The following is a 10,790-nucleotide window of genomic DNA, read 5'->3' on the forward strand; positions in this document are numbered from 1 at the left end:
TATCTCCTCTTCCTCCTCCCCAACATCCACCTCCTCACTGATCCTGTGGATTCTCCATCCCAAATAGCTTTGAAACAATCCACTTCTGGTAGGCAGAATTTCGGCCCCCATGACCTTCATCCCCGTGTCACGCACGTGAGTATGTTACATTACATGGCCAAAGGGACTTTGCAGATATGATTTGGGCTATTCATCAGTTGACCTTAACATAGGGAGGTGAGCTCATACAAGCAGAGCTTCACTGGCCAAGGCCAGAAGCCGAAGTCAGAAAGACGCAGAGATGATGGGAAGAGCTCTTGGCATCATTGATGGCTGGAAGGTGAAAGGAGGGCCTATAGCTCCAAGGAACTGAATTCTGCCAACACCTGAATGAGCCCAGTCCATCTGACACCTTTTTCTGTCGGTTTGTCTTTATTTTGAGTTGTGATAGATTCACAAGAAGTTCTAAAGACAGTGCAGGGAGGTCTCATGTACCCTTCACCCTGTTTCCCCATTTAAAGTATACATGCCAGGCATGGTGCCTCATGCCTGTAATCCCAGCACTTTGAGAGGCCATGATGGGTGGATCACTTGAGTCCAGGAGTTCGAGACCAGCCTGGACAACGTGGCAAACTCTGCCTTTACAAAAAAAATTTTAAAGAGTACAATGCAATACTTTAAAAAATATTCACAGAGTTATGTCACCATCACCACAATCTCATTCCAGAACATTTTCATCACCCCCACCAGGAACCCTGTATCAACTAAGCATTAACTCCTCATCCTCCTCTCCCCCTAAGTCCTGGCAACCATTCATCTTCCTTTCTATGGATTTGCCTGTTCCAATCTGTCATAGAAATGGACTCATATAATTTTGTGGCCTTTTGTGTCTGGCTTCTTTGGCTTGGCATAATGTTTCCAAGGTTCACCAACATTGCAGCATGGACCAGTGTTTCATTGCTTTTGGGGGCTGAATAATGTTCCATTGCCTGGATATGCCACATTTTGTTTATTCATCTACTGATGGACATTTGAGTTGTTTCTGCTTTTTGGCTATTATGAATAAATCTGCTATGAACATTTGTGCACACGATCTGGTGTGGGCATATGCTTTCAATTCTCTTGGCTGTATAGCTAGGAGTGGAATTGCTAGGTCACATGGTTACTCTATGTTTAACCTTTGGAGTAACTGCCAGACTATTTTCCCAAATGGCTATAACCATTGAACATCTTACTAGCAATGTATGAGGGTTCTGATTCCTCCACATCCTCTCCAAACAGACACTTGTTATTTTCCATTTTAATTTTATTATAGTCATCCTAACAGGGGTGAATTGTATCTTATTCAAGTTTTTTTTTTTTCTTTTTTGAGACAGAGTCTCACTCTGTTGCCCAGGCTGGAGTGCAGTGGCACAATCTCAGCTCACTGCAACCTCTGCCTCCCGGGTTCAAGTGATTCTCCTGCTTCAGCCTCCTGAATAGCTAGGATTACAGGCACCCACCACCACGTCCGGCTAATTTTTGTATTTTTAGGAGACGCGGGGTTTCACCATGTTGGCCAGGCTGGTGTCGAACTCCTGACCTAAGGTGATCCACCTGCCTCAGCCTCCCAAAGTGCTGGGATTACAGGCATGAGCCACCGTGCCTGGCCTCATTCTAGTTTTGATTTGCATTTTCTAGTGATCTGCATCACTAACGACTAGTGATGTTGACCGTTTTTTCATGTGCTCATGGCACATTATATATAGTCTTTTGAGAAATGTCCATTTAGATCCTTTACCCAATTTTTTTTTTCTTTTCAAGCAAATGAATACTTTGATTAACATGGTAAGTTTTAAAAAAAACATGGTACGGTTTTGACCTCAAATATTTATCAGGTCTGCTACTTAAATGAACTTATAGCTGGACAATGTATGAACCTTGAAGATGCCTCTTCCACTCCAGTTTAGGGTCCAATGTACAGTTCCACGCTCTCATCCCCCAGCCCCTCAAGGGTCTTTGCAAATCTCTTTCATTTCATGCCGAGTCCCCGAGATGCATCAGGGTGTTACATCAACTTGTACAGAATATCAAGGTCTCATCCTCTATTTCAGGTTCCATGTCAGATAAAGCTGAATTACGTTGTTTAAACAAACTCACTAGACAGGTTATATCAGATAGTGTACCACATAAAATTTAAATTTTGAACAAAATATGTCTCTCCTCCTTTGGTCTCACACAGAAATTAAAGTCCTCAGATACAGATAATACTCTCCATTCCCCAGCTCTTCTCCAGATTCATGGGTCCCAGCCGGGTGGGCCCATCCACATTCCCAGCTGAAGTCTGGTCCTTTCTTCAGTAGTTGCTGTATGGAGTCATCTTCTAGAATCATTGCGGCTCCTTCAGCCCCTCCAGAGCTGGAGAACTCCAACAATGAGGCTCATGTGTCACACACAGATCCAAAGTTTCAGGGAGCTATCAGATCACACAAGAAAGAACAAAGCACCTCAAACATTTAGAAATAACAACCAAAGCCCAGGAACAAATGTGGCTGCTGCAAGAGCGTGGTCTAGGCCTTCATTCCTGTATGAGAGAGCATTTTCCAAATAAACTTACTTCCCCAGACAAAAACACTAACAATCAAAACTCATATTGAGTTCATCAACCACAGACCATAGCAGAGAACTGAGTGTGAGTGAGGACAGAGCGTCGACAGAGTAAAATAGAGAAAACCAAAGGCTCTCTGGTTTCAGCTTCTCCTGGGTGTCAGCCAATCTCCACCAGTTGACCAGAATCCACTGGCTGTAAACCACCGACTGTGCTCCCGACTTGCTCGTCTCTATCCTCTGGACCAGCTCCACCAGCATCTCTGCCATCTTCACCATTTCCTTGGCCTTCTCCTCGGCCTTCTGGCACCTCTTGGCCACCCTACCCTCCACTGCGTCGCCCGGGTTGTGGAGGTGGTTGAGGATGCTCCTCCGAAGCCTCCACCTGGGTTTTGATCTGGATGAGCATATATGTCCATCTCCCACAGCGTGCTCCACTTCCAGAGGTACACCCGCCAGTGCTTGTCAGCGACGCAATGTCCTCTCGCATCTCATGGATGACTGGGAGCAGAAACTGCTCAAAATCCTCCTCCAGCTCTAGTACCTCCACTTCCTCCGGTTCTGACAGCTCGACGACATCCGGGGGCTGCATCTCTTCCTGCTGCCTCGGAACCTCAGTAGCAACATGAGCAGAGCAGCGGTGAACAAAATCCCTTTACCTAATTTTAATCGGGCTATTTCTTTTTGTTATTGAGTTGCATTGGTTCTTTATATGATCTAGATGCAAGTCAATTATCAGCTACTATGTAATTTGCAAATAGGTTCTGTTATTTTGTGGGTTGTCTTTTCACCTTCTTGGTGGTGCCCTTTGAAGCACAACAGTTTTTCATTTTCCAATTTATTTTTTTCTTTGCTTGTTTGATACTTTGGACATCCTTTCTAAGAAACCATTGCCTAAAGCCAAGGTCATCAAGATTTACTCCTGTGTTTTCTTCCAAGAGTTTTATAGTTTTAGCTCTTACATTTAGATCTATGATCCATTATGAGTTAATTTTTGTATATGGTCTGAGCTAGGGGTCCAAGTTCATTCTTTTGCATGTGGATATCTAATTGTCCCAACACCGTTTGTTAAACAGACTATTCTTTTTGCCATTGAATCGCCTTGGCACTCTTGGCAAAAATCAATTGACCATAGATGTAAGGGTTTATTTCTGAATTCTTAATTCTGTTCAATTGATCTATAAGTATCTTTGTGCCAGTACCACACAGACTTGAGTCCTGTAGCTTTGTGGTAAGCTTTGAAATTAGGAAATGTGAGTCTTGGAAAATTAGGAAAAATAACTTTGTTCTTTTTCAAGATTGTTTTGGCTATTCTGAGTTTCTTGTATTTTCATATACATTTTAGGATCAGCTTGTCAATTTGTGCACAAAAGCCAGCTAGGATTTTCCTTCTTTCTTTCTTTCTTTCTTTCTTTCTTTCTTTCTTTCTTTCTTTCTTTCGTTCTTTCTTTCGTTCTTTCTTTCGTTCTTTCGTTCTTTTTCTTTCTTTCTTTCTTTCTTTCTTAGTTTAAGCCAGCTGGGATTTTAATAAGGATTCCATTGAACTTGTAGATCAATTTAGAGAGTATTGTCATCTTGGTCGTTGGCAAAGCCCGAGTCCTGTCCTCTCACTCTCCCCCCGGACAGCATGAGCTTCACCACTGGCTCCACCTTTTCCACCAACTACCAGTCCCTAGGCTCTGTCCAGGCGCCCAGCTACGGTGCCTGGCTGGTCAGCAGTGAGGCTAGCATCTATGCAGGTGCTGGGGGTTCTGGTTCCTGGATCTCCGTGTCCTGCTCCACCAGCTTCCAGGGTGGCATGGGGCCCGGGGCCTGGCCATGGGGATGGCCGGGGGTCTGGCAGGAATGGGAGGCATCCAGAACAAGAAGGAGACCATGCAAAGCCTGAACAACCGTCTGGCCTCCTACCTGGGCAGAGTGAGGAGCCTGGAGACTGAGAACCAGAAGCTGGAGAGCAAAATCCGGGAGCACCTGGAGAAGAAGGGACCCCAGGTCAGAGACTGGAGCCATTACTTCAAGACCATCGAGGATCTGAGGGCTCAGCTCTCTGCAAATACTGTGGACAATGCCCGCATTGTTCTGCAGATCGACAGTGCCCGTCTTGCTGCTGATGACTTCAGAGTCAAGTATGAGACAGAGCTGGTCATGCGCCAGTCTGTGAAGAACGACATCCATGGGCTTTGCAAGGTCATTGATGACACCAATGTCACCTGGCTGCAGCTGGAGACAGAGATCGAGGCCCTCAAGGAGGAGCTGCTCTTCATGAAGAAGAACCACGAAGAGGAAGTAAAAGGCCTACAAGCCCAGACTGCCAGCTCTGAGTTGACCGTGGAGGTAGAGGCCCCAAATCTCAGGGCCTCGCCAAAATCATGGCAGACATCCGGGCCCAATATGACGAGCTGGCTTGGAAGAAATGAGAGGAGCTGGACAAGTACTGGTCTCAGCAGATTGAGGACAGCACCAGAGGGGTCACCATGCAGTGACAGAGCGAGACTCCATCTCAAAAACAAACAAACAAACAAACAAACAAACAAACAAACCCTCTGAACTCAATGAATGGAACCTTATTTGGAAAAAGCATCTGTGCAGATGTAATTAAGTTAAGGATCTCGAGATGAGATCCTCTTGGATTAGGGCCCTAAATCCAATGACAGGTGTCCTTATAAGAAGGAAAGAAGTCACAAACACAGAGGAGAAGGCCACGTGGATTCACACAGAATAGAGTGGTGCCGCCACAAGCCAGGGGACACCCAGATCCCCCGGGAACTGGAAGAGGCAAGAAGGAGCCTCCCCCAGAGCCTGCAGAGGAGGGAACAGGGTCCTGCAGACACCTGGATCTTAGGCTTCTGGCCTCCAGAGCTGCAAGAGAGTGCATTTCTGTTGTGTTACTTTGTTATGGCAGCCACAGGAAAGGGTGGGGGGACCATGAACGGAAACAAACACATCTTCACTTTGATACTTTTGTACAAATGTGCCATAGGAAAATAACACATTTAGGGCCCCATTAATGCATGACAATTGAGTAACTCATGCTATAGACAGGCCTCCTTCTTCTCTCCCTGATACCTTGACCTCTACCCTCCCTCCCTTCCTCAGCCACTTGCTCCTGATCCCCAGATCCTGTCAGCATGTTGTCATGGATAGAGTGGATCTGTGTGACATGCGAGGGACAGCAAGGGCAAGGTCCCTGGAGACAGATTGTGGCATGGAGCCGGAGAGCTGAAGTGTCCTAGGGGGAAGGATAGTAAAAGCATAATGTTGCTCTTTGGGGCAAGTGGAAACTTCTAGAGTTCTCTGTAGGGACCGGCCCCACAGGGTCGGTGGATCTCTCCCTGTGTGCAGCGACGAGAGAGTGTAGAAATAAAGACACAAGACAAAGAGATAAAAGAAAAGGCAGCTGGGCCCGGGGGACCACTACCACCAATGCGCAGAGACTGGTAGTGGCCCCGAATGTCTGGCTGCGCTGTTATTTATTGGATACAAAGCAAAAGGGGCAGGGTAAAGAATGTGAGTCTTCTCCAATGATAGGTAAGGTCACGTGGGTCACGTGTCCACTGGACAGGGGGCCCTTCCCTGCCTGGCAGCTGAGGCAGAGAGAGAGAGAGAAGACAGACAAAGACAGCTTACGCCATTATTTCTGCATATCAGAGACTATTAGTACTTTCACTAATTTACTACTGCTATCTAGAAGGCAGAGCCAGGTGTACAGGATGGAACATGAAGGTGGACTAGGTGCGTGACCACTGAAGCACAGCATCACAGGGAGACGGTTAGGCCTCCAGATAACTGCGGGAGAGCCTGACTGGTGTCAAGCCCTCCACAAGAGGTGGAGGAGCAGAGTCTTCTCTAAACTCCCCCGGGGAAAGGAGACTCCCTTTCCCAGTCTGCTAAGTAGCGGGTGTAGTTCCTTGACACCTTTTGCTACCGCTAGACCACGGTCCGCCTGGCAATGGGCGTCTTCCCAGATGCTGGCGTCACCGCTAGACCAAAGAGCCCTCTGGTGGCCCTGTCCAGGCACAACAGAAGGCTCGCACTCTTGTCTTCTGGTCACACCTCACTATGTCCCCTCAGCTCCTATCTCTGTATGGCCTGGTTTTTCCTAGGTTATGATTATAGAGCAGGGATTATTATAATATTGGGATAAAGAGTAATTACTACCAACTAATGATTAATGATATTCATATATAATCATATCTAAGATCTATATCTGGTATGACTATTCTTGTTTTATATTTTATTATACTGGAACAGCTCGTGTCCTCGGTCTCTTGCCTTGGCGCCTGGGTGGCTTGCCGCCCACAGTTCTCTGTGTATGAGAATGGAACTGCAAATCATTTGCCAGTGGCTTTCCTGCTTTGCTCCAGCGAGAGGGTCACAGTGGGACCAGTGGCTGTGAGTGGAGTCCCCATGCAGTTGTGGGGCAGGAGCTTCCACAAGGTGCCTCCTGCTGCAGGAGCCTTCACCCATCTGAGACGGGCAGCCAGCTGCTCATCACAGGAGGGGCTCAGGGGCTGCCTAGGAGACAGATTTCGGGCCAAGGTGTTTCCATCAGCTCCCACTCTGGTTGCTGTGCACCCCCACAATGAGGATCCCCCATCTCCAACCATCGCAGTGGAGCCTTGTTTCAGAGGTGACCTCGTTGACCTCGTTGCAGGACTTTGAGGGTACACCCCACTCTGGTCCCCTCCCGCACCGCCTCCTTGCTATCAGGAGTCGTCCCTGGGCTATCGGAGGTCCAGGACAGCCCGGCCACCCTTGCTGTGGCTGTCCTGCGGATGCCCTGGGTTGCTCAGCTCCTTGCATTCACTTGGCCCTTCTGAGAGCTTCCTGGCTCCGTAACACTGCCCGCTTCTTCCAGCTGCTCTGCCCTCCGACTTTCTTTGCTGGCCAGTCTCCCAGCTCTTCCTTGTGAAACCCTTCTCCCCATAAGAAGACTTTGTCCTCGGTGGCACGATTGCATGCGGTAGTTTTAAAAAATGATGGATTTACTCAGATATAATTCACATACCATAAAACTCACCCATTTAAAGTGTACAATTCAATGGCCCTTAATGTATTCACAGTTGTGCCACCATCGCCACTATCTAATTCCGGAACATCCTTGTCACCCCTGTCCCCATCAGCAGTCACTCCCTGTGCTCCCTCCCTGGCCCTGGCACCCATTCATCTGGTTTCAGTCTCCCACACATCTATTGCTGGGGTGGATTTTCCGGCCCTCATGCCCAACTAGCACCACTTCTCCTTAGGTCCAACTTGGTCACACCCAAGATCCCGTGCGTGCTCAGAGCTTGCTCAGTTACTCTGCTGAGCTCCTGGTTACTTGAATCTCTGAAAAAGAAAATAATACCAGGCAGTTGATTCACCAAAAAGTTACAATCTGACCAGGCTTTGTGGCTCACACCTGTAATTCCAGCACTTTGGGAGGCCGAGGTGGCCAAATCACCTGAGGTCAGGAGTTCGAGACCAGCCTGGCCAACATGGTGAAACCCTGTCTCTACTAAAAATACAAAAATTAGCCGAGTGTGGTGGCGCATGCCTGGCCTGTAATGCCAGTTACTCAGGAGGCTGAGGCAGGAGTATCACTTGAAACCGGGAGGTGGAGGTTACAGTGAGCCAAGATCATGCTACTGCATTCCAGCCTGGGCGGCAGAGCGAGAATCTGTCTCAATAAATAAATAAATAAATAATTAAATAGAAAGATGAAGGGTGGGTAGGCAGTGGGGAGCGGGGAGGGAGAACACAGATAGAGGCTGTGGATCTTGCCGATGGTGAGAGGGAGCTGGCTCGGAAGGTACAGTGGAGAGGTGACTGTGGCAGGAGGTTCCCAGGCAGCAAGGAGTTTCTAAGGACAAGTGGCAGGCCTGGACTTTGATGAGGCTGCCAGGATGAAGACCAGGGCAGGGTGGGTGCTTTGGAAATTGCCCATGCTTTCTGAAGACCACCCAGGCTTTCACGTGGCCCTGCCTGTGCACAGCCTCTCTTCTGGACCCCAGATGCCTCTTCCCTCTTTCTCTGTCTCATCCTTCGAGCTTCGGCCCGAGTCCTATTCCTTGAAATGAGTCACTCACTCTTTTCCTTAATAGTGCTATTGTGAGGGGTAGGCTGTGATTTAATCAGTGTATGGGCACATGGTGAGGATTAGCTAAGGAAGCGTTGGCAACCATATTACAGAATCGCGCTTCTGATGGTGACTGTCAACCTCAGGGACGAGCCTGGGGTTGAGAACCAGGCTTCAGCCTTCAAGGAACTCACCATCTGAGCCAGGGGAGATGAGACGGGGGATGCCACCTTTGGGACAATGGGGACAGGCTTGCCAGTGGGAGAGGAGGTGCTGCCTAAAGGTTTGCTGGCTCCAGTTGGTGGCTAGTGAATTATTCACTCATCAACCACTGCGCCGAGGTGACCCAGGGCTTTAAAATTCATGTGTTCATTAAGTCATTCTCTCGGCTCACATTCCCAGGCACCTTTTACTTGCTGAGCCCGGACTCTTCTCAGCACATAAGCCCCAGAGGAGAAGGAGGAGTTCGAGCTGTGCCTAGAGGATGGGCGGGCCACCAGGGGCCAGAGGGAAGCACTGTATGATTTGGGGTGTTCACATATGTGCACGTGTGCATGTGTGTATGTGGGGGGGATGTGTGATGCATGTGTGTGCGTGTGCATGGGGGTGTGTGTGTAGTGTGCACAGATGTGGTGGTGGGGGAAGCTGAGAGGCAGCAGCCTGATCCCCCAAGGCCCATAGCTGCTTTAGGGAACATGGGCTTGAGCCTTCCAGATCTAGCTGTGGCTGGTCCAGCCCGGGGCACTGTCTGGAGGAACACAGGACCTGGCCTCCACCAACGGGGCTGAGGGGAGGTGGGTCCTCTGGGCATTGCCCAGGTTTCAGCCTTGGGCTGGGGAAGAGGGTGGGGCTGCTCACAGCTTGGGGACAGACACAGTGCTCAAGGCATGGCAGGTGTCAGCAGCACAGGGAGCTGGGGACCCTGAGTCAGTCCACACACGCACACATATGCGCACACACGTGCACACCCGCGCACATACAGACAAGAGCAAGCTGGGTGATGGAAGTGGAGCGGTAATTCCCTCACCAGGCAGAATATGTGCAGAGACGTTCAGCCGGGAGACCATAACCTTTGGGGGACCTGCCGAAGGTCTCTGCCATGAGGCAAAGTGGTGAGATCCGAGGCCGGTCATTTGATAGGGTGACTCCGCAAGGACCAGCATGTGAGGTCAAGGCCTCACATTTTCTCCTGAAGGTGAAGGGACTCCGGAGGGTGTTAGGCAGGGCAGGACCTGTTCAGCCTTGCCTTTTAGAAAGATTGCTCTGGCGGCTGGTATTGTGGGCTGAATGCCAGCCCCCAAAAGGTGTGTCCATGTCCTAATCCCTGTGACCGTGACCTTATTTAGCAGAAGGGCCTTTGCAAGATGTAATGAAAATAAGGACGTCAAGATGAGCTCCTCCTGGATTATCTAGGTAGGCCCTAATCCAGTGACAGGTGTGCTTATAAGAGACAGAAGAGAAGACAGGGAGAAGGCCATGTGGAGACGGAGGCACAGATTGGAGTGATGGGGCCACAAGCCCAGGAAGAACTCAGGCTGCAGAAGCTGGAAGAGCAAGGAAGAACCGATCCTCTGCCAGAGCCTTTGAGGGAGCAAAGCCCTAGTGTCATCTCCATTTCAGGTGTCTGGCCTCCAGAATTGAGAGAGGATATACTTCTGCTGTTTTTAACAACCCAATTTGTGGTCATTTGTTACAGTAGCCCCAGGAAACTAACCCAGCTGGGATGGAGAGAGGACTTGGGGAGCCTGGTGGAGGCAGGAAGTGCTGAGGAAGGAGAATCAGGCCGGACTGGGTGTGTGGGGTGGGGGTAAGAGGTGGAGACTTCCACATCATCAGGAGATCAAAGCGCCTGGGCAGAAGGGTTTAGGGAGCAGTAGCTTTTTCCTCTCCATATTGCCAGCTGTCTGAAATTGTAGCAATGATCTGAATGTATCAGAATGACTCAAGTGACTGTCACTAGCTTGGGAGTCCCTTTGGGGTTCTATGTCCCTAAAGCCTGATGCATCATTTCCTGCTTGTGGAAGACACGAATGAAAAATGAGATGGTAAATACATGAGTTCGATATTCAGCATTCATTCAACAAACGTTTATTAGGCTCCTACTGTGCGTCGCGCTGGAAAGGCAAGCAGAAGCTAGATTCCCAATCGATTGCGGGAGGCTGGACGA

The 10,790-nt window shown here is 49.0% G+C and overlaps 1 pseudogene; it reads left to right on the top strand.

Annotated features, from left to right (window-relative positions):
* Positions 1-3,190: 3,190 nt before the first annotated feature.
* Positions 3,191-5,048, top strand: LOC116811233 (keratin, type I cytoskeletal 18-like; annotated as a pseudogene).
* Positions 5,049-10,790: the final 5,742 nt, after the last annotated feature.

The sequence above is a fragment of the Hylobates moloch genome, unplaced genomic scaffold, assembly GCF_009828535.3.
Source record: "Hylobates moloch isolate HMO894 unplaced genomic scaffold, HMol_V3 SCAFFOLD_7, whole genome shotgun sequence".
Lineage (NCBI taxonomy): Eukaryota > Metazoa > Chordata > Mammalia > Primates > Hylobatidae > Hylobates > Hylobates moloch.